The sequence below is a fragment of the Rhinoderma darwinii genome, chromosome 2 (genome assembly GCF_050947455.1).
Source record: "Rhinoderma darwinii isolate aRhiDar2 chromosome 2, aRhiDar2.hap1, whole genome shotgun sequence".
Lineage (NCBI taxonomy): Eukaryota > Metazoa > Chordata > Amphibia > Anura > Rhinodermatidae > Rhinoderma > Rhinoderma darwinii.
The window spans coordinates 259,546,287-259,570,044 of record NC_134688.1 but is presented as its reverse complement, the minus strand read 5'-3'; the positions used below and the strand labels follow the sequence as shown (position 1 = coordinate 259,570,044).

General features: G+C 42.0%; 1 protein-coding gene across 1 annotated transcript in view; it reads left to right on the top strand.

Moving 5' to 3' along the window:
• Positions 1 to 5,587: 5,587 nt before the first annotated feature.
• Positions 5,588 to 23,758, top strand: part of LOC142741110 (cell cycle control protein 50B-like) — a 37,773-nt gene continuing 19,602 nt past the window's right edge. Inside the window, exon 1 of the mRNA XM_075850507.1 lies at positions 5,588 to 5,671. The gene's annotated coding sequence lies outside the window, so the exon portion shown is untranslated. The remainder of the gene's footprint in view (positions 5,672 to 23,758) is intronic.

Sequence of the window (23,758 nt, the reverse complement as noted above, 5' to 3'; positions counted from 1 at the left end):
ATTATCACATATCAATAAACATTTGGAATCTGACTGCCAAATTTATTCATTCATTTGCATTCTCTTTGTGCTACGCAACCCTCGTCTCTACATATTTTACTTATACTTTCCTTTTTTTAAAAATAGCAAAGTTTTCACATATTATCATTTTAACCATAATTGACTTTTTTATCAACTTACCTGCGGTATGTTCTGCCTGTCCTGTCCCTGTTTTTCTTCGGATCCTACGGTGCCGTGGTTCCGCACTATTGACCTAGTAATATAATTGCAGTTTTAACAATTGCTTTCAATGTACACTATTGCAAAGAATAAGATCTTCGTATTGAATTACATCCCAGAGTTTAAAATATGCTGCATATTCCTATTGAAATCAGGACAGAACCAATTTGTGAATCACGCTAAATTTAGTCATCTATTGTTTTATCTGTGCAGTCACAAAAGAATATCTATGCCCGATACTGTATCTATGTGCATTCTCACATTTAAATAATACATGTTTTTAAGCAGTTTTTAGTTTTTTCAATATCTTACCCACAGCAAGCATAGATCTTTTCATTCGCTCCGTCGCTCCGATCTCCGCTTGGTTGTCCTGGTAACGAAGCCGCGTCCCGGCTTCGTTCATTTTAACCCAGCAACATTCTTCATTCTTTCTTTTACTTTATTCTTCATTTTTACTTTTCATTCTTTCAATTGTATCTCAGTCTACAAGTAAATATTTGGCTTGTTTGTTAAAATACATTACGCATTTATAGCCCTGCGATGGGAACAGTGAAAAAAAGCCGGGAGTGACGTCACGATCGCACCTTGACCCCTGCAGATTTGGCGTTTTTTTCACTTGTGTCAATTTGAACCTACATGCTATATAAGATGTGTCCATTGTGATATGTACATGGCCTGAGGAAGACGATTGTTCATCGTTGAAACGCGTAGCCACTCACAATAAATTGAACCGGTTATCAATACCTCCGGACTACGTTCTCATCATTTTCACCACACAGCAGCGCCCCTGAAAAGATCCACCTTTTTTCCTGCACTCCTCTTCACAAATGTTTGTAAAGGCAGACTGGCGCCAGGTGGTTTACACCTGTGGCAATGGGACTAAATAAAACCTGAATTCAATGATTAAGAGGTGTGTCCCAATACTTTTGTCCATATATTGTTGGAAGTATGTATCGGAAAATTCTCTTGACGTACAGTATACCTCTGATGGAAGTCTCAAATGTAATGGGAATGGAGAGTAAATAAACTCTAAGGCTGGTTTCACACATACTCGCACTTTCAATGGATTTTTTTTTTGCTGAATTTTTTTGTTAGCTTTTTTTTTTTTTTTTAAAGCGCAGCATTCTCCAGGTATGCCGTTTCTTCTATAGGCTTCTTTATAGGACTTTAAGGAAAAAAAAAAAAAAAACGCATGTTAAAAACGGAATTAAAAACTTTTGGAATTTGTCAGGCAGGTATACGTTGGTATATCGCAAAAAAAGTATTCCATACAACGGAAACCAGTAAAAAACGTATTCCATGCGGTATACATTTTCTTTAACATAGAAGACTATGGGTGACGAATTTCCATGTAGACATTTAGTATTAGACGTCAGCATATCCTTAAATTGTTTCATTCAGGTAGAGTACTTATTGGAGTAAACACCAATAACGACGTTCGGCTAACAAAAGGCTTCTGTGTAAGCCGAAACTTTGTTATTGGTGTTTGAGTACTCTGCCTGAATAAAATACTTTAATTATATGCTGACATCCACTTCTACATTATATGGTTGCTATGGTATGATGGATATGGACTGGTTTATTAAGGATGGACTTTGCATCAAATAGAAGGGATTGCTGTTCTGTTCCCAACCCCGTTTTTTCCAACTGTATCGCATCTGACACAGGCCTCCATTAAATGTATACATCTGGAGCTTTTGACGACTTATACCCCTTTCCTTGTTTCCTCTGGTCTTTCACCCCTGAGCCCCATGTTGACCCTCACTTCCATCAGCCGGAGGCTCACGCTCCAGATGGTTTGTACTACGCATCATGTGTTCTGAGTAACGATAATCTGTACATCATTCTCTTCTGAGGAGAGTAAACACCTCGTAATGATACACATTGAGCCCAATTCACCCCTGCTAAAACCAGGAGCTCGATAGAGGCGGATGGCTTCCTCTGTTAGAACTGGGATGAGGTGTAATTTTGTCACCCAGCTCAGAGTCTTGTGTGTGCGATCTGGGTGCCTGTTTCTATCAGTGTTATGTGACTGGTACCCCCACACTCTGTACCTGCTTCCTACCGGTCCTAAGCCCATCCAACAGGCTCTGTCCAGGTAGGGAGGAGTATGAGGTCACGGCAGGGAGTGGAAAACACTGCAGTCGGGATCTGGGAGCACTAGAGGATGGCACTGTCCATGGATGCATGCTGGGTGAGTCACAAGGATACCCCAATACTAAGGACTCTGAGATCATAAAGGTGGAGGTGGCCGTAGATTTGGCAGTGTAGAGAAGACTTGTACACTGGGAATCACAAGCTCTGATAGAGATAAAGAAGCAGCCAGCGTCTCCGGAAAGAGCATTAGGAAGCTGCTTTCTAGGTCTACATAGTCTGCAATAGAGAGGGGGGAAAGGCTATATGGGTGAGGCAGCCCATTGTATTACTATACAGTGGAATACGTTGCAGCCCTCCATCGGAGGTATACGTCGGGAGTCCTCCTGACGTATACCTCCAATGGGAAGACTCACAATGTGATATAAACAGGGCCTTAACTAGATACTTTTACTTCCTTTCATAGCCTGGCTTTGGTTTAAAAACGACATCACAAACTGCAGGTGTGATTCCAGCCGGAAAAAAAACAGAAGGGGGATGTAGATTTACAAACCCTGTCAAATATTTAGACAGCTTAAACGGAAGGTGTCATGAATTATTTTTTTTTTTTATCCTAGTGCTTTTAATATATTAACATAAATTTTATTTATTTGTGTTCTCATGTTCTACTTTTTACTTTGTTCTTACTTTTACTTCTCTATGGGGGCTGCCATTTTTTTTCATCTCTGTATGTTTCAATTAACGACACATACAGAGATGGAATACGTCACATACAACCCCATAGAGAATGCGAACGGGAGCCGTTCCATTCTCTGAATGGTACGCCGTCTGTGTGGGAACGGCGCATGCGCCGCTCCCACACAGACCAAAACGAAGCTCGTTTGCAGAGCGAAATCCGGCGCCATTTTTATGTGGACTGGAAGCCGCTGCCGGACAGTAAGATGACGACTTCTGGCTGTGGCTTCCGGCCATATGTTCAATGAAGCGAAGGCGCAAGGAAGAGGAGCTTACAATTAAAAAAATATACACAAGTTAAAAAAAAGTACACACAGTGTTTGGATGCAGTCACATGCGTCAGATTTTGTTGCAGACATTTCTGCGGCAAAAAATCTGTTCCATTCATATGAATGGGGTTGTTTCTGTATGTGCATTTGCATGTTCCATTCAGATGAATGGAACTGATTTTCAATCGCTAAAATGTTCAATTTTAACCCGTTAGTGACCGCCAATACGCCTTTTCACGACAGCCACTTATGGGCCTTATTTTGATGCATACGCCTTTTCACGACGCTGCATCAGAATAAATAAACAGAGCAGTTAAATCTCTCTGCTGTCAGCTACCAGAGGTAGCTGAGGGCTGGGGGCATGACTGCTCTAACGGGTGAGATCGATATCAGTATCAATGTCGCCTGTTTAACCCCTCGGATGTGGCGCTCAATAGCGAGCGCCGCATCTGAGTGGTTTTGGAGAGAGGGAGGGAGATCCCTCTCATCCCACCGACACCCGGTGATAAGATCACCGAGTGTCTGTGTCTCCGATGGCAGCCGGGGGCCTAATAAAGGCCTCCAGGTCTGCCTGTAGTGAATGCCTGCTAGGTCATGCCAGAGGCATGGCCTAGCAGATGCCTGTCCGTTTTACACGGACAGGCATAATACACTGCAATACAGAAGTAATGCAGTGTATCATAAAAGCGATCGGAAGATCGCATAGTGAAGTCCCTAGTGGGACTAGTAAAAAAAGTTTAATAAAGTTAATAAAAAAATAAGTAAAAAAAAAATGAATAACCCACTTTTTCCCCTTACAAAATGCTTTATTATTTAAAAAAAAAAAAAATAAAGTAAAAAAGTTATACATATTTGGTATTGCCGCATACGTAATGAGCCCAAATATAAAGTTATTACATTATTTAACCCGCACGGTGAACGCCGTCAAAATAAAAGAAAAAAAAATGCAAAAATGACTGTTTTCTGTGAATCCTGCCTTAAAATTTTTTTTTATAAAAAGTGATCAAAAAGTCACATTTACTCCAAAATTGTACCAATAAAAACTACAAGTCTTCCTGCAAAAAAAACAATCCCTCATACAACCGCATCAGCAGGAAAAATAAAAAAAGTTATGGCTTTTCAAATATGGAGACACAAAAACAAATAATTAAAAAAAGTGTTTTTACTGTATAAAAGTAGTAAAACATACAAAATCTATATCTATATATGATATATATCATATATAACAAGTTGGTATCGTAACAACCCGCTGAATAATGTTATTGTGTTATTTATACCACATGATAAATGGCGTAAATTTAGGACGCAATGAAAGTGTGGCGAAATTGCTGTTTTTTTTTCTATTCACCTCCCCCAATTTTTTTAAAATAAAAGTTAATTTTTAAATTTTACGAATGGTGCCGTTAAAAAATACAACTTGTCTTACAAAAAACAAGACCTTATACGGCTATGTCGACACAAAAATATTAGAGCTCTTTGAACGAGACGATGGAAAAACGTAAAAAATAGCTCGGTCATTATAAAATAGGCTGGTCATTAAGGGGTTAATGAAACAAATTGAGCCTATTGTATCTTTAGGGTATGTGCACACACACACTAATTACGTCCGTAATTGACGGACGTATTTCGGCCGCAAGTACCGGACCGAACACAGTGCAGGGAGCCGGGCTCCTAGCATCATACTTATGTACGATGCTAGAAGTCCCTGCCTCGCTGCAGGACCACTGTCCCGTACTGAAAACATGATTACAGTACGGGACAGTTGTCCTGCAGCGAGGCAGGGACTCCTAGCGTCGTACATAAGTATGATGCTAGGAGCCCGGCTCCCTGCAGTGTGTTCGGTCCGGGACTTGTGGCCGAAATACGTCCGTCAATTACGGACGTAATTAGTGTGTGTGCACATACCCTTACTGTCTCCAGGGTCCTGCATGCTCGGAAAAACCACATGGTCTTCAGCTGAATTGCAATTTTTTATTTTATTTTTTTAAATCTAATTCAGCACAATGGCACATCTGGGCACTGCCATAAACGACGTCCTATTGTAGCTGTATCTTCTGTGATTATAGATTAATGATCAGTTGGTCACATAATAACAGCTGATCCACGTGCATCATTTAGCTAGTATTCCAAGGATGTGTGGAGTTCAGTTTGTCATAATCATAGTCATAGCCGCTTCATGTGATGCTGGGTGGAGTCAGGTAAACATTCTTAGGTCTTGACAGAAAAGTGTCAGGATAATATGAGCAAAGGTTAGACCATATTGGCAGTGAGATAACTGGTTTATCTAGATCTCCCCGGAGGAGTGGCCTGACAAGAGTCTAAGCCGTGGGCTGCAGTGTTTGCTTGTCTCCCTGGTAAGTGTCTTGTATTTTTCAATTTCTTTTTTTAATCTTTAAATTTATGTATGATCGTGTGGAACGATGTGATGTTACGATGGCTGTTTCCTTTATTAGTCCATTGTAGAAAAACTAGTATCAGTGTAATGGAGTATTCAGCCTTCCTCAGGGTCCACAATGGGCTACTCGTCTCCACATCTTAATCACATTGAAAAACGGATAAAATAAGTAGATGCTGGGAGAAGATAATGTAAGAATGTTTGTCATTAAATTATCAAATTAAAATACGTTTTCCTACGCAGTACACGCTATAGGTTTTTGGTTTAGAGACCTCTTCAATCCTAAAGTTGTTTTAGAGTGTATTCACACTGTGCGGTTTTGCTCCACTACTGAAAAATGCATCTGTTTTTACCGCGTTTTGATGTGTTTTTGCAGTTCGCATGGAAACTGTGACAAATCGCGGTAACAAAGGCATACACGTCTGTAATATACAGATGAGACTTAATCAATCTTATAGCCTTCAACCAGTTTCTTTATAGCAGCTCAAACTTACTGGATGGTTTTATAGTGACCGCTTCGGAAGAGTCCACGTTTTTTTAGCCTTTTTAATTAACCCCCTTCCCGCCACAACAGTTTTTTCAGATTTTCACTTTCGTTTTTTTTTCCTCCTCCCCTTTCAAAAGCCATAAATATTGCCATCAATATTGCCAAATGAGGGCTTGTGTTTTTTTGGTTTTTTTTGCAGCAGGGCGAGTTGTAGATTTTCATAGAGCCATTTATTGTACCATATAATGTAGTGGGAAACTAGGAAAAATTGAGGGGTGGAATGGGGGAAAAAAAACAGCGATTGCTCCATTTTTGGGGGTTTCTGTTTTACGGCGTTGATAGTGCGGTAAAAACGGAATGTTAACTTTTATTCTGTGAGTCATTATGATTACAGTGGTATCAAATGGTTTGATCCCTTTTTTGTTATTTTTACTACTTTGCAAAGAAAAAATTGATTGTTATAAATAAAATGTGCTTTGTCACCATAACGAGAGACAACTTTTTTTTCTTACTTTTCTGTCAATTGAGTGGTATGACGGCTTGTTTTTTTTTGTGGGCGAGCTATAATTTTTATTTTTACCATTTTTGGGGTACATATCACCTGTTACACACAGCCGACATTCTTGTTCTATGGAGCGGGTGTCAGAGCCTGCCCCATACCGACAACCACCACCACCACCCAATACCCCCCCCCCCCGCCGAACTGCGCTGTATATGTACAGCGAATGTCGGGAAGGGGTTAACGATGCTGTCCCATTAATTACGGGGTAAACTAATGCCAAAGTGTATGTCTGCTCCGCATTTATTACTTATAGACTGCGCTATTGATTCAGTCAAGAAAACGGAAACCTGACGGAGTGGTAACAAACGGAAACCATTAGCAACATTTCCATCACCATTGATATCGATGGTGATGCAAACGGAAGCTAAGATTTCCGTTTGCCATTCCGTTGAGGGGTTCTCCCGACAGAAACCTCAGACGGAACCCCTCAACAGAAAGCCAACGCAGATGTGAACAAGCCCTAACACCAACAGAAGCTATTTGGAACGTTGTGTTTGTTGTTGGTATGGATGGTTTAATGCTGACACATGCTGGAACATGAATATGACTAATTATTAACCGCATAGTAACATACTTTTTCTCTGTATTAATGTGGAGAAGTTGATATCAATGTGTGTGGGAAACCTGCATACAGTGCAAATTACCTGGAGAGGAGCCCCAAAAAAGGGGATCACAAATGATCGTACAGTCACAATGGCTACAAATATATATGCCTTAGGCCGGATTCACACGAGCGCGTGCGTCTTGCGCGTGCAAGAAACGCTGCGTTTTGCGCGCGCAAAAGGTACATAACAGCTCCGTGTGTCAGCAGCATATGATGCGTGGCTGCGTGATTTTCTGTTTTCATTCATAGTTTTTACTGCTGTTGCGCGAATCACACGCGTCACACGGAAGTGCTTCCGTGTGCTGCGTGTGATTTTCACGCACCTATTGACTTTAATGGGTGCGTAATGCGCGAAAAACGCACAAATATAGGACATGTCGTGAGTTTTACGCAGCGGACACACGCTGCCTGAAAATCACGGACTGTCTGAACGGCCCCATTGACTAACATAGGTCCGTGCGAGGCACCTGATATTTAAATAACCCCCTGAACTGTCAATGGGGTATGTAATGGCAAGGGGGCGTGTAACATGGCTGTGACACTGTCCAGTCAGCTACGGACAGTGTCACAGCAATAGCTGGAGAGAGGAGAGCGTGTGCGCATGCACGCTTCCACTCTTCAGTACTGGGCAGACAAGAACAAGACTGATCTCTCGCAAGAGATCACAGTCTTGTACTTGTCTGCTGAACTGGCAAGAGGGTGTCACTGCTACGGGCAGTGCAAGAGCTGGAGAGAGGAGAGCGCGCATGCGCGCTCCCCTCCCTCCAGCTCTTGAGTTGTCCGTAGCAGTGACACGCCCCCTTGCCAGTTTGGCAGACAAGTACAAGACTGATCAAACTTGTCCTTGTCTGCCGAGAGCTGAAGAGCGAGCGCGCACACACGCTCTCCTCTCTAGTGGTAACACTGTCCGTAGCCGATTGGACAGTGTCACAGCAATGATGCACTTCCCCTTGCCATTACACGCCCCATTGACAGTTTAGGGGGTTATTTAAATATCGGGTTCCAAATATAACATCACCAATATCTAAATAACGCAGGAGGGTAGAAAAAAAACTTAAAGTGCACCAGTGTTTGTGCAGCCCTGCCCATTACATGCTGCACATGAAATGTTCTCTTTAACCCCTTCAGGACCAAGCTCATTTTGGGCTTCAGGACCAGACCCATTTTTTCAAATCTGACATATTTCACTTTATGTGGTAATAACTCCGGAACGCTTTTACCTATCAAAGCGATTCTGAGATTGTTTTCTCGTGACACATTGGACTTTATGATAGTGGAAAAATGTGGTCGATAAATTCAATATTTACCAGTGAAAAACACCAAAATTTGGTGAAAAATTGCAAACATTAGGATTTTTCTAAATGTAAATGTATCTGCTTGTAAGACAGGCAGTTATACCACACAAAATTGTTGCTAATTAACATCCCCCATATGTCTACTTTAGATTGGCATCGTTTTTTGAACATCCTTTTATTTTTCTAGGACGTTACAAGGCTTAGAACTTTAGCAGCAATTTCTCACATTTTCAAGAAAATTTCAAAAGGCTATTTTTACAGGGGCCAGTTCAGTTGTGAAGCGGCTTTTAGGGCCTTATATGTTAGAAACCGCCAAAAAGTCACCCCATTTTAAAATCTTCACCCCTCAAAGTATTCAAAACAGCATTTAGAAAGTTTCTTAACCCTTTAAACGTTTCACAGGAATTAAAGCAACGTAGAGGTGAAATTTTCAAATTTCATTTTTTTTTTTGCAGAAATTCATTTTTATTCTATTTTTTTTGTAACACAGAAGTTTTTACCAGAGAAACGCAACTCAATATTTATTGCCCAGATTCTGCAGTTTTTAGAAATATCCCACATGTGGCCCTAGTGTGGTAATGGACTGAAGCACCGGCCTCAGAAGCAAAGGAGCACCCAGTGGATTTTGGGCCTCCTTTTTATTAGAAAATATTTTAGGCACCATGTCAGGTTTCAAGGGCTCTTTCGGTGCCAAAACAGTGGAAATCCACCAAAAGTGACCCCATTTGGGAAACTACACCCCTTGAGGAAATTATCTAGGGGTATAGTGAGCATTTTTACCCCGCAGGTTTTTTGCAGAAATTATTGGAAGTAGGCCGTGAAAATAAAAATCGTCATTCTTTCAAAGATTATGTAGGTTTAGCTAATTTTTTCTAATTTCCACGAGGACTAAAGGAGAAAAAGCACAACAACATTTGTAAAGCAATTTCTCCCGAGTAAAACAATACCCCAAATGTGGTTATAAACGGATGTTTGGACACACGGCGGAGCTTAGAAGGGAAAGAGCGCCATTTGGCTTTTGGAGCTCAAATTTAGCAGGAATGGTTTGCGCAGGCCATGTCGCATTTGCAAAGCCCCTGAGGTACCAAAACAGTGAAAACGCCAAAAAAGTGACTCCATTGAGAAAACTACACCCCTTGAGGAATCCATCTAGGGGTGTAGTGAGCATTTTGCCCCCACAGGTGTTTCATAGATTTTATTAGAATTGGGCAGTGAAAATAAAAAAAATCCTTTTTCTTCAATAAGACGTAGCTTTAGCTCCAAATTTTTAATTTTCTCAACAAATAAAGGAAAAAAAGAACCCCAACGCTTGTAAAGCAACTTCTCTGGAGTACGGCAATACCCCACACGTGGTCGTAAAATGCTGTTTGGGCACACGGCAGGGCTCAGAAGGGAAGGAGCGCCATTTGCTTTTGGTGTACAGATTTTGCTGCATTTGGTTTCTGGTCGCTATGTTGCATTTGCAAAGTCCCTGTGGGACCAAAACAGTGGATCCCCCCCCCAGAAGTGACCCCATTTTGGAAACAGCACCCTCAAGGTATTCACCTAGGGGTGTAGTGAGCATGTTAACCCCACAGGTGTTTTGCAGAAATTCGTGTGCACACGATGTGGGAGAATGAAAATGGGAATTTTTCCTTAGATACGCCAATATGTGGTGCCCGGCTTGTGCCACCATAACAAGACAGCTCTCAATTATTATGCGGTGTTTCCCTGTTTTAGAATCACCCTACATGTGGCCCTAATCTTTTGCCTGGACATTTGGCCGGGGTCAGGAGTGAAAGAGTACCATGTAAAATTGAGGCCTAATTTGGCGACTTATAAAGTATTGGTTCACAATTGCAGAGGCTTTGATGTGAACTAATAAAAGAAACCCCCGAGAAGTGACCCCATTTTGGAAACTGCACCCCTCAAGGCATTTATTAAGAGGTGTAGTGAGCATTTTCACCCCACAGGTCTTTTCCATAAATGATTGCGCTGCGGAAGGTACAAATTAAAATGTTCCCTAGATATGCCAATTCAGTGTCAAATATGTCATGACCAGCTTGTGCCACTTTTTTTTTTAATATACACCGTTCACCGTAAGCGTTATAAACTACATGTTACCTTTATTCTGCGGGTCAGTACGATTCCGGCGATACCAAATTTATAGAACTTTTTTATAACTTTTTGCACAATAAAATTACTTTTGGAAAGAGAATGTATTTCTTCTGTCGCAATGTTGCGAGAGCCATAACTTTTACATTTTTTCATCGATGGAGCTGTATGAGGGTTTGTTTTTTGCGAGACGAGGTATAGATTTTATCGGTACTTTTACTCGGTATTTTTGGATACATGCGACTTTTTGATCACTTTTTATTTCAATTTTTGGAAGACAGTGACCAAAAAAACAGTAATTATGGCAGTGTTTTTGAGTTGTTTTTTTACGGCGTTCACTGCGCTGGATAAATAACATAATATTTTTATAGTTCAGGTCGTTACGGTCGCAGCGATACCAAATATGTATGGCTTTATTATTTTTTTCAATAATAAATGACTTGATAAGGGAAAAAGGGCGATTGTGTTTTGTGTTATTATTTGAAACTTTTATTGTATGTTTTCCAACTTTTATTTTTACTTTTTTTACACTTTTTTTTACACTTTTCTTTAGTCCCACTAGGGGACTTGAATGTCCAACTGTTTGTTTGATGTTCTAATACATGGCACTACCTATGTAGTGCAATGTATTGGAACTGTCAGTTGTTCACTGACAGCAAGCCGATCAGGCTCCGCCTCTGGGCGGGGCCTAATTGGCTTACGTAATGGCAGACAGGAGTCCATTGTTAGGGCTCCTGTTGCCATGGTAGCAGTCGCCAGCCTTGCCATCGCATGGCAAGGCTGCCGATTTTCTACAAACCTCTAGGATGCAGCGATCACAATGGATCGCTGCATCGAAGGGGTTAATGCCAGGAATCGGAGCTAGCTCCGGTTCCTGGCGATAGATCGGGGTGTCCGCTGTTACATACAGCGGACACCCACTGCTGATGACGCCGGCTCCGCTTTTGAGCCGGAAGCTGAGCCGGCGCCATCTTGCCGATGTTACCGGAAGCCTCCTGGGCCCCGCCGACGACGGGGCATAGGAGGATTCCGTTACAGGCTGATCGGGAGGTAAGCATTAGCCCTCCGATCGCCTTTGCAGCCACCGGCAACCCAGCGATCACGTTGCATGGGTGCCGGTGGCTATAAACTCCTCACATGCTGCGATCTCTATTGAACGCAGCATGTGAGGGGTTAATCGGTCGGATCGGAGGCTAGCTCCGGTCCTGGCCGATACCTTAGGGTGCCAGCTGTAACATACAGCTGTCACCCGGCGGTGATGTCGCTGGCTCAGCTCCTGAGCCAGCTTCATCTCCATGACGTACATTTACGTGAAAAGGCGGTAAGCCACCGATTTTAATGACTTGTATATATACGTGATCCGGCGGGAAGGGGTTAATGGGTATGTTCTTTCCCCTACTACCCCTCCCTGCACAGCATTAAGTAATATTAAATAAATTAATAATCTTAATACATCACGGTCACCTGCAAAATATTCCACATTATTTACATGTTGCTGGCAAATCACAGTTTACTTCCCCGCAATTAGCATGAAATCTCTGCAAAAGGCCGCAGCTTTGCTGTGATTTCGACAAAACTGCTGAGTTTTGCAGTGATCACGGCAATAAACCGTGTGAATAAGCCTTTCAAGAAAGTGGTGCTGCTGACTATATCCTGCCAGGATTTGTCCCCCCTCAATAATGTGGCTCGTGGATAACTCTGAGGTCGAGACAAGAAGCAATTACGTATTGCTGTATTGTAAGGGTATGTGCGCACGCAGAATCAAAAACGTCTGAAAATACGGAGCTGTTTTCAAAGGAAAACAGCCCCTGATTTTCAGATGTTTTTTGAGCAACTCACGTTTTTCGCTGCATTTTTTTACGGCCGTTTTGGAGCTGTTTTCATTGGAGTCTATGCGAAAACTGCTCCAAAAACGTCCTAAGAAGTGTCCTGCACTTCTTTTGACGAGGCTGTAATTTTACAAGCCGTCTTTTGACAGCGACGCGTAAAATGACAGTTCGTCGGCACAGCACATTGGCAAACCCATTGAAATGAATGGGCAGATGTTTGCTGACGTATTGGAGCCGTATTTTCAGACGTAATTCGAGGCGTAAAACGCCTCCATTACGCCTGAAAATGGGTAGTGTGAACCCAGCCTTCGAGAACTGGTAGTGCAATTGTTCCCCACTCCATGAGTGTCAATAAGAGTGGGATAGGATTTCCACCTTTCTCATGCTAAGAGCCATTTCACATTAAAAAAAAAAAAAAAAAAAAGCTGCTATATTCTAAGCCAATCCAAAGAAGAAAACAAGAAGAAATAAAGTGTGGTCAAGCTGTAAATATCATTGGTGCAAATTATGCCATCATTAATTAAAAAAAAATGTACTAAGTCTGGCTTATCTTTTGCCAGTCTAAGTAAGGCGAAATTTACACGAACGTGTGCGTTTTGCGTGCGCAAAAAATGCAGCGTTTTGCGCGCATTGCAGTTCCGTGTGTCATAAGTGTTTGGTGCGTGGCTGCATGATTTTCGCTCATTTGCCTTCCTTTTGACATGTGGATTTGAGGTTTAGAAACTGCAAGGAATGAGGTGGTTTTTATTTTTTCCTTCATTTATTTAACAACTGTTTCGCGAATTACACGCGACACACGGAAGTGCTTCCGTGTGCTGTGCGCAATTTTCACGCACCCATTGACTTCAATGGGTGCGTGAAAAAACGCTCAAGTATAGTACATGTCGTGAGTTTTACGCAGCGGACATACGCTGCGTGAAAATCACGGAATGTCTGAACGGCCCCATTGACTTACATAGGTCCGTGCGACACGCATGATTTTCACGCGCGTATCACAGACGTTAAATACGCTTGTGTAGATAAGGCCTAAAGGAGATAGTTGACGAGATTTACACTGGAAGGCACACGCCTCTTAATAAATTTGTTGCATTTTGACCTGTCCTAAGTGAAAAGTGACTTACAGCAGATGTAGATTTTCTGACTGTCAAATATTCATAATAAATGTGGCCTAAACGACGTCTCCTAGCAGACCTCAGCCACTTTTCCTTCTGCAGATTTATCAAGCAATGGAAATGGTCGCAAATTTGTCAGATTTTTTGGGGGGCGTGCCGTTTCTGCCAAGACCTGGCTTAATCTGCATAGTAAATGTTGGCCATAACAAGTGCGCACAGTAAAGTGTTATATATTTTTTTTACCCTTAGGCTAGATTCACACACTGTTTTCTGCTGCGTTTTTAATGTTTTTTTCAGGGCGGCCAGATGTTACAATAAAGTCTATTGTAAAATATCAAATGCACCACATACACTGTTTTTATTTGTGGCGACATGAGGCAATTTTGTGTTTAGTGGCGGTTTTTTTGTTGTTTTTTTTTTCCAAATGCAGTAAGCTCTGGGTATGGTGATATCCTCTCCCCCAATAGGCTTTTCAATATAGTGATTTTAAAAATGCCAGAAAAAAGTACAAAATGACGGTAAGCGTATGTTCACACACACTAAATCGGGCGTATTAACCCCCGAATTACGTCCGAAATTACGGCTTGAATGCATTGACAAACATCTGCCCATTGAAAGCAACGGGCTGACGTTTGTCTGTTCACACGAGGCGTATATTTACGCACCGCTGTCAAAAGACGGCGCGTAAATAGACGCCCGCATCAAAGAAGTGACTTCTTGGGGCGTAATTGGAGCCGTTGCTCATTGACTCCAATGAAAAGCAGCGCCAATTACGTCCGTAATGGACGCGGCGTTCAAGCGCCTGCACATGCCGTTACGGCTGAAATGACGTGGCTGTTTTCTCCTGAAAACAGCCCCGTAATTTCGGCCGTTACGGACGCTGTCGTGTGAACATACCCTAAATGAAAAATGCCACTAAAAACCCAATAAAAAAAAATTCATGTTACATTCTAATAACGCTAGGGTTTTTTAGATGCACTTAAAATTGCCATAAAAATTCTGTGTGTGAATCCAGCCTTAGGACATATTCACGCCCCTTATGTGTGAAGTCGAAAATTACGAGGCTTTTTTTAAGATAAATACGCCTCTTAAAACCAGGAGGTTTATTTTTTTTGGGGGGGGGGGGGATTTTTCACAGCGTTTTTTTTGGCATTGTCCATTGGAAATGTAAAAAAATCTGCTTCACAAAGTGACGTGTTGTATTAAGTGTATTTTTACATGCCATTATTTTATTTTTTAAACCGCGGAATAAAACTACGCCTCGTACTCAGGGGTGGGATTCAAATTTTTAACAGGTTCCCTGTTTTGCGGACAAAGATATACACGTTGGGGGGAGGGTCGCGGTCTATCGCACCGTGGAAAATGATTCTAATAATAAAATAAAACAATTTCAATATTACAAATATGCCCTATATTAAAGTGGACTCTAAATAAAGAAATTCCCTGTCCAGAATGTTTGTGTGGATTTCCACACTATGTATATAATTACACAAGCGTACATACCTACCTACCTACCAACGCTCATTATATTAAACACACCCATTACTTATATAGACTTGTACGTGCACATTCAATATCCTAAGCGTGCTTAGCCCATTTAGTTAGGCTGTGGACTGTGAGAAGGGTGGAGGACAGTGCGGCGTGCGCAGTAAGCCGCGACAACTCTCCCGGCTAATGCACAGATACGGTGCCAGGAGCAAGGGGTGTGTGTGTGTGTGTGTGTGTGTGTGTGTGTCTGTGTGTATCTATATATATATATATATATATATATATATATCTCGCACCAGAACCAAGCTCTGTACATGTATTGTCACCAGAACCAAGCTCAGTACTGTATTTGTGTATGTATTGAGCTTGGTTGTTATGATGTGTATATACAGGATCAGAACTAAGCTCAGTACATAAATACAGCACAAGCACAAATGCAGCTCAGTGCAGAGATCATTTGCAAATTTAGTTTAACCCTGTCATATAAGTTTGTATGGCATAAAACTACAGCTCCCAGTATAGCCAGAATGATGGTAAGGATATGCTGGGAGTTGTTGTTTGACAAAAAAAGAACGATAGAACTGATCAGTCACAGGGAGAATGAACATTTACATTTAGTGACTCACCGGTGACTACTTCTCAAATTGGATTCGTTCTTTTTCTCTTTTCTTTGGTCCCCTATGATGACTTCTCCCGGCTGCGACCCATTTCTGCAGTTTGCCACTCAGATTCTCACTTTTCCAACATTTCCGCACCTATAAACGAAGATAAAATTCTCATGGTGCCGCACTCGATACTCCTAAATATAATAGTATCATACACTGTGCCCCCGAACATAATAGTGCTACACGCTGTGCTGAATATAATAGTAATATACACTGTACTCCTGGATATAATTGTATTATATACTGTGCCCTGAATATAGTAGTACTACACACTGTACTCCTGAATATAATAGTGCTACACACTGTGCTTATGAATATAATCGTACTATACACTGTGCTCCTGAATATAATAGTACTATACACTGCCCATGAATAAAATTGTCAAACACTGTAACTTAATGCACCACACACAGGGCCCTTTACACCTGCCGATATTCGGCTGATGCAGCGAGTGCCTATCAACGATACATCGTTTATAGGCGCTCGTTTGCTCCTGTCGCAAGGAGCTATGGATGGGGACGAGTGGTCGTTACTCCGAACACTCTTCCCTATACATTACCATCATTCCGTCAGCGCCTCTCCCCGTTTACACAAGATGTGCTGCCGACAACAATAATATTTTACTTTTTTAATACCATACGACCAGCAGATGATTTAGCATTTGCTCGTTCATCTGCTGATCTCTGCCCTGTTTACACGGGGCAATTATCATCAACGAGCGTTCTAAGAACGCTGGTCTGCCAGATAGTTGCCCAGTGTAAAACCCCCTATGGTGTCTCTCATAGAGCCCCCTGTATATAGTGCTCCCCATAGTGTCCTCTGTAGATAGTAGCGTTCCATGTAGTTGGTGTCCCCTATGTAGTCCTCCACTGTAGTCTGTGCACCCTATGTAGTCCTCCCCTGTAGCTGGTGCCCCCTATATTTAAGGCCCCAACACTGCCCACAATAAAAGGAAAAAAATATATGCTAACCACTCCCGTTGCCGTGCCATCCTCCAGCGATGCGAGTCCTCATCTATCGGAACGACGCAGCAGCACGATGACTTAATCGCGCCAACTGCATCCTTACTTAAGTGCCGAATGGCGAGGCATCATGTGCCTCAACAGGCAGCGCTAGTGAACTCAATGGTATCCGGTTTGGGGGAACCGGGGCGAACTGGCCGGATCCCACCCCTGCTCGTACTAGTATAGTGCCAAGGGACAAATGTGGTGCCTATTTTCAAAAAGGGCTCAGGTCTTCCCAGGTAATTATAGACCAGTAAGCTTAAAGAGGCTCTGTCACCAGATTTTGCAACCCCTATCTGCTATTGCAGCAAATCGGCGCTGCAATGTAGATAAGAGTAACGTTTTTATTTTTAAAAAACGAGCATTTTTGGCCAAGTTATGACCATTTTTGTATTTATGTAAATGAGGCTTGCTAAAGTCCAACTGGGCGGGTTTACAGTAAAAGTCCAACTGGGCGTGTATTATGTGTGTTACATCTGGGCGTGTATTATGTGTGTTACATCTGGGCGTGTATTATGTGTGTTACATCGGGGCGTGTTTACTTATTTTACTAGCTGGGCGTTCTGACGAGAAGTATCATCCACTTCTCTTCACAACACCCAGCTTCTGGCAGTGCAGACACAGCCGTGTTCTCGAGAGATCACGCTGTGTCGTCACTCACTTCGTGCCCCAGGTCCTGCATCGTGTCGGCCACATCGGCACCAGAGGCTACAGTGGATTCTGCAGCAGCATCAGCGTTTGCAGGTAAGTAGCTACATCGACTTACCTGCAAACGCCGATGCTGCTGCAGAATCAACTGTAGCCTCTGGTGCCGATGTGTCCTCGCTCCTCCGACACGATGCAGGACCTGGGGCAGGAAGTGAGTGACGTCACAGCGTGATCTCTCGAGAACACGCTGTGTGTCTGCACTGCCAGAAGCTGGGCATTCTGAAGAGAAGTGGATGATACTTCTCGTCAGAACGCCCAGCTAGTAAAATAAGTAAACACGCCCAGATGTAACACACATAATACACGCCCAGTTGGACTTTAGAAAGCCTCATTTGCATAAATACAAACATGGTCATAACTTGGCCAAAAATGCTCGTTTTTTTAAAAATAAAAACGTTACTCTTATCTACATTGCAGCGCCGATCTGCTGCAATAGCAGATAGGGGTGGCAAAATCTGGTGACAGAGCCTCTTTAACATCCATCGTGAGGAAAATGATTGAGGGACTATATACAGGATTATGTGACAAAAAATTGTATTATACGTGAGAGCCAGCACGGTTTTACTAAGGACAGATGTTGTCAAAGCAACCTGATTTATTTTTATGAAGAGTTGAGCAGAAGCCTAGGCCGCTGTGGATATAGTGTTTTTGGACTTTGCAAAGGCATTTGACACTGCCTCCCATAGATGTCTACTGGGTAAATTAAGGACTATATCTTTAGAAAGTATAGTTTGTAATTGGATTGAGAATTGGCTCAAGGACCGTATCCAGAGTGTTGTGGTCAATGATTCCTACTCTGAATGGTCCCCGGTAATAAGTGGTGTACCCCAGGGTTCAGTACTGGGACCACTATTATTCAACTTAGTTATTAATGATATAGAGGATGGGATTAATAGCACTATTTCTATTTTTGCAGATGACACCAAGCTATGCAGTATTGTTCAGTCTATGGAAGATGTTCGTAAATTGCAAGCGGATTTAAACAAACTGAGTGTTTGGGCGTCCAGTTGGCAAATGAAGTTTAATGTAGATAAATGTAAAGTTATGCACCTGGGTACCAACAACCTGCATGCATCATATGTCCTAGGGGGAGCTACACTAGGGGAGTCACTTGTTGAGAAGGATCTGGGTGTACTTGAAGACCATAAACTAAATAACAGCAATGTCAATCAGCTGTTTCAAAGGCCAGCAGGATATTGTCGTGTATTAAAAGGCATGGACTCGCGGGACAGGGATGTAATATTACCACTTTACAAAGCATCAGTGCGGCCTCATCTAGAATATGCAGTTCAGTTCTGGGCTCCAGTTCATAGAAAGGATGCCCTGGAGATGGAAAAAATACAAAGAAGAGCAATGAAGCTAATAAGGGGCATGGAGAATCTAAGTTATGAGGAAAGATTAAAAGAATTTAAACCTATTTAGCCTTGAAAAAGGGGGGACATAATTCGCTTATATAAATATTAAAGGGGTTTTCCACTTTCTGACAACTGATGACCTATCCACCGGCTAGGTCATCAGTACATGATCTGTGGGGGTCCGACACCCGGGCCCCGCACAGATCAGCTGGTCCGGTGCCTCCGTGCACCGGACATACAAGCCGGAAGCAGTTCGCTCCAGCCACGGAATAGTGGCCGAGCTGCAGTACTGCTGCTCGGTTCCCATTCCGGGGGATAGGTTGTCAGAAGGTGGATAACCCCTTTAATGGCACATACTTAAAATATGGTGAAATCCTGTTCCATGTAAAAACCCCTCGAAAAACAAGGTGGCAATCCCTCCGTCTGCAGAAAAAAAGGTTCAACCTGCAGCGGCGACAAGCCTTCTTTACTGTGAGAACGGTGAATTTATGGAATAGTCTACCGCAGGAGCTGGTCATAGGAGGGACAGTAGATGGCTTTAAAAAAGCCTTAGATAATTTCCTAGAACAAAAAAATATTAGCTCCTATGTGTAGAAATTTTTACCTTCCCTTTTCCCGTCCCTTGGTTGAACTTGATGGACATGTGTCTTTTTTTCAACCATACTAACTATGTAACTACACAGCTTTTGACCATTTGAAATCCATGATTTGGAAGCTGTTTGCAGGCGTTTCCGAGGTGTATTTTGGAGCATAATCCTGGAACATAAGCAGTGTATACGAGGCCTTTGCATCCAATCCGATTACTAACCTACGTTTTCTAAATTACCATATCCGCTATATGATTGGTTCCCGTGGGCAAAACCTCCACTTTTTCTGTACATGAGTTTCATAAATAAGCTGTCGCTGATCTTCCCAAATGTCAAGTTTTACAGCTTTGTTTGCTTACTGAGAAATAAAAAATTTACAACAGTTTTACTTCCTTAATCACTGTTTATTACAAAACATTGTTTTATACCTCCCTCTTGTAAAACTGTCTGGAGACCAATATGTTTTATGGATATTTATAAAGATACCAAAGTCTTATGGCTGCATATATGCTTTTATTTTTAATATGCCTTCCTTCTATGCTTTAATAAAAAAAACTGAAAAATATTTTTCATAAATCAGCAGTTGTATTATAACAAAATTCCATTATCCTAACCCACCAATCACAATTGCTCTAAGGAGCAATATTTCTGAGACTCCTCTCCTCAGGGTTTCCAATTCTGGTTTGGGTGGAAAATTTAAAAAACAGAAAAAAAAAAAAAAGGAACAGAACTATACTGTACAAACAGCGCTGTGTGCACCTGGTTTCCCGATGCTCTAGTTTTCCAGAAAATAAGAATAGAGCTGGCTGTAGGCATTAGATAAATGTTTGCAGAAACACCTATTTGAACGGGTTCTCACGATTTTTGGCCATTCGATTAGCCATGTTCTTTTGTGCAAATTATAATCTACATGATCTTTTAAAATTGATGGTATAACCTCTTATATTCGGGCTCATTTGCATTTTTATGACTGTGTATGGTTACAAATTTTTTGAATGTTTATCGGCCAGAAGACAGTTGATGACTGACTGGCTATAAATCGGAAAGGCTTATACACACGGTCATAATTGGGTCGATGCGTGAATCGTACACATAGTGCTAAGAACTGGATTAATACTGTCTTTTGTAATCCTGAAAATCTTTTCCAAAAAAAGGAAAGATTTTTATAAATACGACTGAAGGGATCCAATACCGCCCTTGACACCAGTGGCGGACGCATGTACAGCTGTGCAGTGGCCCAGTAGATAAGTAGTCCCACTGTCACTTTGAAACGATCTTCCAATTGTCTATTAGATTGCACACAAGGGACTGCCCCAAATTGGCACTATATAGCATTTGGCCATAACATAAAAACCACCTCCCTAATATCATGTAGGCCCCCTAATACTGCTAAAACAGCTCTGACCCGTCGAGGCATGGACTCCAGAAGACCTCTGAAGCTGTCCAATGGTAATTGGCAGCAGATCCTTTTAAAGGAACAGTGTTACCAGAATTTTTTTTTTTATATCAGTCTTATGTTAGGGTTTTATTAAAAACGTTTATATTTATTTGTGTGTTACTTTTTTCTATTTTTACACTTTTTCTTCCCTATGGGGGCTGCCATTTTTTTTTACATTTCTGTATGTGTCGATTAACGACACATACAGACATGGAATACGGCAGCTCCAGTCCCATAGGGACTGCGAACGGGGCCCGTTCCATCCACTATGGTGTACGCCGTGTGTGTGGGAACGGCGCATGCGCCGCTCCCACACAGTCCGATTTGAAATGCGCGCCATTTTCCTGTGGACCGGAAGTCGCGGCCGGGCAGTAAGATTACTACTTCCGGTCGCGGCTTCCGGACTTGTGCACATGGAGCAGCGGCAGCAGACGGAGCGGACGGACCGGAGGGAGCGGCGGCGACTGGAGCAGGTAAGTGATTTCTATGTATGTTCGTGTTTCAGTGTGTTTTACTAGTGTATGTAAACCTTCTACACTGTGTGTTAGCTCAAAAAATGGCGACACACAGTGTAGGAGGTTAGACCGTTCAAACCCCTCGTTTCTCCCGGCACTAGCCAGGATAAAGGAGGGGGGATTCTGAGAGCTCACTAGAGCGAGGGGATTTTTTCCCAATTTTGCAGCATAAAGCAATGTGGTTGCTTTACCACATGCAATGCTGCAATTTTGGGAATTGCTCCATCTAGTGACCAGTGCTGGGAAATATTATAAATTGAATCCAATTTATAATATTTCCTGACTCGTGAAAAAAATAAAAAAAATTAGAACAATGTTTAATCACCTACACACTAATTGTTTAACTAAAAAAAAAAAACAAACATGTTTTGCTGGCAACACATTCCCTTTAAGTCTTGTGAGTTGGGGCCTCCATGGATCAGACACATCCCACAGATGCTCTGTTTGAAGTCTGGGGAATTTGGAGGCCAAATCAACTCCTTAAACTCGGTCTTGTTCCTCAAACCATTCCTGAACAATTTTTGCAGTGTGACCGGACACATTATCCTGCTAAAAGAGGCCACTGCCATTCAGGAATATCGTTGCCACGAAAGAGTGTACTTGATCTGCAACAATGTTTAGGCAGGTGACACGTGTTAAAATAACATCCACATAAATGCCGTTGCCTAGCATAAAATTGGCCATAGCAACACACTGCCTCCATTGGCTTGCTTTCTTGGCACCAGCATGCATTATGGCACCTCTTTTACAGGTAAGTCATGTGCAAATATACCGGCCACCCCGAATACGGCAAGCTACGATGCACAGTGTTCCGACGGCTTCCTATCAGATTTTTTGGGAATCTCATCCACTTCTCTGCTAATGTATTATGCTGCGGATATTCCGAAACTAATTACATTGTTGGAAATCTGCAGTATTTATGCCACGTGTAGACTAGCCCCAAGAACTGACTGTTCACTTGCTGTCTAATATATCTTACCCTTGACAGGGGACATTGCAATGAGAAAATCAATGCTATTCACAGGTCAGTGGTTTTAATGTTCAGGCTTGATGGTGTATATATGGTTCCCACACGAACCTGCAGTTCAACTATATGCATAAGCCCAAAATCTTATCTATGACCAGCCTAAACAAGATAATGAGAGAAAAAAGACACAAAGCGCACATAGTGCATCAACCGATAAAAACAAAGAGCAGGACGGTGATCAGTTGTGCTGACCTAGTAGAGTCGTGCTAGGAGCACAACGTTCATAAATGCATGTATCCAAGAGATGCTGCAGCCTGGGTGCCGGCGTGGCTCGCAAGGTCCAGATGTAGAATAACAGGGAAAAGTAGCGGATATCGCCCTGGCCTCAGCCTAAACCAGAACCACTCCATGTTGGATTTTTTTGTGTGCTAAACACCCGCATTTTTTTTCTGTAAATAATAAAACATTTTGTATTTCTAATTATTCTACATCTAAATTAATTTGGTTGTTTGCACAAAGTGTATGCTGCACATAATGATGTACTGGGTTAATTGTCACTAGAATTAACTGTTTCATTCACATGTAATAGCCTTACATAAAGTAACAAATTTATTTTCTCGTGTAACATCTTTCTAGTTGTTGGTTAGGAAAAATCCCAGTATAATGGCTCATGCACACTTCAGTGACATTCTTCAGTGTGCTCTCCATTTTAATTTATTATTTTTAACGGTTAGCAAAGTGACCCATTCATTTTTATGAACACATCTGGTTTTTTTTGGCGGATCCGTGTTTCCGTTCTGCAAATTTATAGAAAAGGTTATTTTCCTGTCCGTTTTTGCGGATCAGTCTCGCCCATTCTATTCAATGGTCTGTTAAAAAAAATAAAAATGAACCGCACACGGAAGTCCGTGGTCCATGTTATGCGGCCGTATAGTAGGTCACGGATGTGTGCGTGCGCTCTAAAGCCTTCTTCAAATCAGCGTGTGTCAAAACTGACACTTTTTCAAGTCCGATTTGTGCGGGACCCGTTTACAAGGATCCTTCATAGACTTGAGTCTACTGAGGGATCCATGAAAACGGACAAAAACAGGACATGTCCTATTTTTCTACAGGCCCTTCACACTGTCTGTTTAAACAACGGCCATGTGAACAGCTCCATAGAAATACATGCAGCCTTGTGACGGCCGTAAAAGAAAAAAAAAAACGTCCGTCACACTGACTATTTATACGTTCATCTGAATAAGCACTTCGACATATCAATGGATTTAGGTCTTGTCAATTTTTGAATACGTTTTCTTTCAGCTTCAGACTTGTCACTTTTTTTGCCTCCAGCACT